Source organism: Schistocerca gregaria, chromosome 8 (genome assembly GCF_023897955.1).
Source record: "Schistocerca gregaria isolate iqSchGreg1 chromosome 8, iqSchGreg1.2, whole genome shotgun sequence".
Lineage (NCBI taxonomy): Eukaryota > Metazoa > Arthropoda > Insecta > Orthoptera > Acrididae > Schistocerca > Schistocerca gregaria.
In genome coordinates this window covers 278,564,152-278,569,761 of record NC_064927.1, presented here as the reverse complement: position 1 = coordinate 278,569,761, position 5,610 = coordinate 278,564,152, and the positions used below count along the sequence as shown (strand labels likewise).

At 40.5% G+C, this 5,610-nt stretch overlaps 1 pseudogene; it reads left to right on the top strand.

Moving 5' to 3' along the window:
- The first annotated feature begins 1,939 nt into the window (after positions 1-1,939).
- LOC126285605 (5S ribosomal RNA) lies at positions 1,940-2,058 on the top strand (annotated as a pseudogene).
- Positions 2,059-5,610: the final 3,552 nt, after the last annotated feature.

Here is a 5,610-nt window from a genome sequence, read left to right as displayed (position 1 = left end):
GTAACTGTTGTGAGTGTCCACTACCCATTAAAGGCGTCAAACACCTTAAATACACGGAATTTTTTATACACTTCTGTTCCTTATATAAACATCGTTTTACGCTCATTATACGTAACATATCGTATTGATGATCCAACTCTGTAAACCTCAGCACATGAAATGTTTATCTTTCATACAATGAACTTAACAAGTAAATATTGAGCTGCACTTTTAAACACTGAGTAAGTATTGGATACGATTCGTATCATCAGATTTGAGTGGGGCTTAGAAACAACAAAGTATTTTGCTTCTGGGATCACTGTTAAGTCTGTTAACGAGACGTAACGGAGAACATAAATGCACTTCCGTGGAATTTCCACAACCCTGTAGTGCGTAGATCCTTCCTGGAGAATGCTAGAGAGGCGAGGCACGAGTAGTTATCTGAGTGACTCGTAGTATCTCTTGTAGTGACTATTGTTTAGTTTTTTGATTCTTTTATGAATGGATAAATATGCTCCGACAAGAAGTCACTGTAAATTGAAATGAAATGTATGTCAATATCTGCTATAAATAAGAGCACTATCTGTTATTGTATGAATGTTATATGAAGCATGTATAACCGAACGAGATTAAAATCTGCACTCACATAATTGGAATCTAATAATATAACGAAAATTAAATCTAAAAAAATGTACTAAACCCAAATGACAAGTAATGACCCTATATATAAAAAAGGGGAGAGCATATGTTACAGACTATAATAATAATAATAATAATAATAATAATAATAATAATAATAATAACAATAACAATAATAACAATAATAATAATAATGAGCGTATGGCATTGGAAACGGGAGAGCAGTGTGCTGACCCATGGCCATCCATCGGCATTCTCCTCTGAGGATGACACGGCGGTCGGATGGTCCCGGTAGGCTACTCGTGGCCTGAAGGCGGAGTATGGCATTGGTGGCCGGGAGACCCCTCGCGGGCGGTTCGGCCGCCGCTCGACTAGTTCTTTAACGCCACTACGGCGACTTTCGAGTGAATGAGGATGAAATGATGATGAAAAACACACAATACCCAGTCATCTCGAGGCAGAGAAAATCCCTGACCCCGCTGGGAATCGAACCAGGGACCCCGTGCGCGGGAACACGAGCCGCGGACACAGACTATAATGAATATTAGCGACAATAATGGCATGTTAGCAAATGAATAGGATAAGTGTATTTTGTAATTGTATTTCTATTTGTATTTCATTATGTTATGTGTACAGTATGTGCAAGGACACTACAGAAACTTTAAGTAATGCTATTGTATGAAAGAAGCGCAAAAACAGACGAAAACTGTAGCAAAGTGTTAAGTGTACATGAGTTAAAACAATACGTGGGTGTGCGTGTAGTGAACTAAGAATGGTAAACTTTAGCAACATGAATTTTCTGTGCTCTGACAATGTCGTAAAAGCAACACGGAGCTTACCTAGTCGATGGATGTCGGATGTATGGCTAGTTTCCTCACTGAATAAGTAAGAGCGTTGAGGTGAAATAAATTCCTCAGGCCGCTGGTATGGAAACCAGTTGTCATCGCATCGAAGATTTCACAAAGGATCACGCTGCTGAACACGAGCTTCACGAATTTGTATAATGAAAGCCACTGCAAACCCACGACATGGCCACTTTGGCGTCGCACGGGACGTGTGAGCGCGAACTGTGTCGATAACGGACATTGTGCTGTGCGCGCATGTACTTCGCAACATAAACACTGTGCAGATGCTGACTGACAGTAATGGGACTATGCGGCTACAACATGCACATTGTTAGAAGAGAAAACTTATATATGTATGTGTTGAAAGAAGCTAACATGTTCATATAAATTTTTAACCTTGAGGATAACTCCAATGGCTGAAAATAAAGGCTGTGCCCATACCAGCCAGGATTATCAAACCTCAAAGAGGGAAATAGGGCAACGGCCTTGCCGCAGTGGATACACCGGTTACCCTTCAGATCACCGAAGTTAAGCATTGTCGGGCATGGCCGGCACTTGAATGGGTGACCATCCAGGCCACCATGCGCTGTTGCCATTTTTCGGGGTGCACTCAGCCTCGTGATGCCAAATGAGAAGCTACTCGACTGAATAGTAGCGGCTCTGGTCAAAGAAAACCATCATAACGACTGGGAGAGCGGTGTGCTAACCACACGCCCCCCCCCCCTATCCGCATCCTCATTGAAGATGACACGGCGGTCGGATGGTTCTCATGGGCCACTTGTGGCGTCAAGGCGGAGTGCTTTTAAGAGGAAAATTGTAAGTAGGCTGTTTAGGTTTTCTTATTGGTAACGCCACATAGCGCTCGGTATGAAAAAATCACTGGCTGTGCCGTGTGCAGTCTGTGTTTAGTCTGCATTGTTGTCTGCCATTGTAGTGTTGGGCAGCGGCAGCTGGATGCTAACAGCGCGTAGCGTTGCGCAGTGGGAGGTGAGCCGCCAGCAGTGGTGGACGTGGGTAGAGAGATGGCGGAGTTCTGAAATTTGTAAGAATTGGTGTCATGAACTGCTATATATATTATGACTAGTGAGGTAAATACATTGTTTGTTCTCTATTAAAATCTTTCATTTGCTAACTATGCCTATCAGTAGTTAGTGCCTTCAGTAGTTTGAATCTTTTATTTAGCTGGCAGTAGTGGCGCTCGCTGTATTGCAGTAGCTTGAGTAACGAAGATACTTGTGAGGTAAGTGATTTGTGAAACGTATAGCTTAATGCTAGTCAGGGCCATTCTTTCGTAGGGACTATTGGAAGTCAGATTGCGTTACGCTAAAAACTATTGTGTGTTAGTTTAAGCACAGTCCTGTACAATTTTTCTAAGGGGACGTTTCATATGTCGACCCTTAGCCAAGGATACCTCACTGGAATCTTCTGATTTTTTTTCTTGTACTTTGTGTAATTAGTGTAGCTTTTGTTTATTGCTAGCGCGTAATCATAGAATTTCCTTTGTAGTTGCAGTCTTTCATTGTTGTACAGTAAAACAGTTGTGGCATGCATGTAGTTTTGCACAAAGTATTTCGCAGCTGCGCTTGCAATTAACTAGATATTATTTTCAGTGATATGTTAATGTGTTCTCTTATTTTTTCTTTTCAAATTGTGCCTTTTTTGTGTTGTCGTGTGAAATATTGTGACAATAATGCCGTGTGAAAAACGTAATACTAGGCTCCAAAGTAAACTGAGAAATGACAGTGAAGACGAAAGCAGAGTGTTAGCGCCACCGAGTAATGAATTAACTAATGTTCAAAGTAGTAATTTGGTAATTGTACATAGGGAAATGGAGCGAGCTGCAAACAATGGTGTAGACAGTGAAATAAGTAGTGAACAGGAAAGCGTTATAGATCGATCGGTCGGCAACAGTTCGCCTCAGGATTCCGAAATGACAGGACACAATATTGCAAATACTGTACATTCAGGTTTTGCGTCCTCACCGTTTTCTCAAATAAGTCAAGACACATTTTCTGTTTTTCAAACTGCGAATATTGCCGGTGCAAATGCATTGCCGAATAGGACTAAGGAACATGTTTCAGACACCAGTGCATTGTTATTACAATTAATGCAACAAATGGGACAAAAGCTTCAAAAGTTAGACACAATGGAACAAAATCTTCAAAAGTTAGACACAATGGAACAAAATCAGAGACAAACACAGCAAAAGCTTCAAAAGTTAGACACAATGGAACAAAAGCTTCAAAAGTTAGACACCACGCTTGAAGAAACACGTGAAGATTTAACTAATGAGTTACATAACATTGAATCGAAATGTCAAAAAGTCTGTAATGACGTAAAAACACAAATTTGTGAGCATTTCCAACCAATTTTTTCGCGGCATGAAAATGCATTACAGAATCATGAAGCAGCCATAAAAGAACTGCAAACTATTGTTCATGAAAATCATGAGACCTTGCAAGCTAAAATTGACTCAGTTGCATCTACCGATTCGGTTACGCAACTTGCAAAAACTCAAGCGAACTTAAAGGACACAGTAGATACTCTGAAAATTGGTTCAGAAAGACACACAGAGGAAATAATTTCACTGTCGGATAAAGTAGCCGAACTTTCAGATCAGTTCACTAACTTATCTACGAAGGTAGATGATGATCTGAATGACACAAAACCTGTAGCCTTCACTGACACTGAAGAGTATGAACAAATTAGGAAATTCAAACAGAATCAAAATCAAATCAACACACAGTACAAAAGAGAAATTAAGAATTCTGGCAACGACATTCATCCACAAGCGTGGCTCCATCAATTCTCTCATTGTTTTCCTCCCAACTGGTCACTAGAACACAGATTAGAATTTGTGTGTGGCTACTTAGAGAATGAACCAGCTGTAAGAATGCGATCGGTCATTCACGATTGCCACAGTGAAGGAGAATTTACCATGCCTTCCTCTCAGCATATTGGTCCCAAGCCACACAAGACCGAGTAAAACATAGCATCATAATGATGAAACATTTCGAACAATCTGAATTTTCCAGTCTTGCCAAATATTTTGAAGACGTGTTACGTAAGAATCAGTATCTTTCAAACCCATACAGCCCCTCAGAACTCATCCGCATTTGCTTAATCAAATTACCTTAACATTTCCGACAGATTATTTTAGCAGGACGATGCAAAGACGACATTGAAGCTTTTCAGCGACTCTTACAAGAACTGGAAATTGGCACTGACAATCGCGGAACGCGAAAACAGAAGCACAACAATTTCATATCATATCCGTCGCAATTCCGCGATGAAAGAAATAATAACTGGACACGACAAGGCTATTCTCACAATATAAATCGTGACCAAAACAGACACCACCCGTATGACAACCGTTTGCAGAGTAGTAATTATTACAGGGAAAGATCACCTCTCTGCGGTAATGACTATCACAGAGACAATCAGAGAAACAGACAATATGTAAACCAAAATAATTATTATCAAGGGAGACAGAATAACTTAAGACGCAACGGTCCATCGCGCAATTACGATTCAGGGAGAAATTCTCCACCACGTGACCGACAAGAAATTAATTACAGAAATTACCGACATGACGACAGACGATATGATCGTAACGACAGACCTGAATTGCATCAGAACTGGCGAGCTTCAAACAGGGCAGGGCCTTCTCGACAAGGTGAATTTTTAGAAGTTAGGTCTCCTAATCCCAATAACGACGCCCGCCAACAAAGAGACAGACAATGACCCGCACAGCAGGCAGCCACGTGCGCCGGCGGGCTCAGAGAAAAATAACATAGGCGCTAACCTTGAAAAAAATTCCAGTATTCTTTACCGACGTATACCGCATGATAATTGCATTCAAGTTCAAACTCTGAGTACTATAAAGGGTAAAAGATTACACCACATATCACATGCAAAACCGTTTATTGAAAGATAATCTGCTTTTTAACTTTGTCTTTGCCATAAAACATTTCACTTCACGCTACTAGTACAATTTGTCAGACTTAGAATATGTTAACATGCAACCATGTTTGGAGTTAAAGATCCAGTCAAGAACCAAGAGAACTTATTTAAACAGAAATTACGAATGCATTGTTGCAGCGAACAGACGACACAGTGTTATTGTGTGTACATTCTTGCTTGTTAG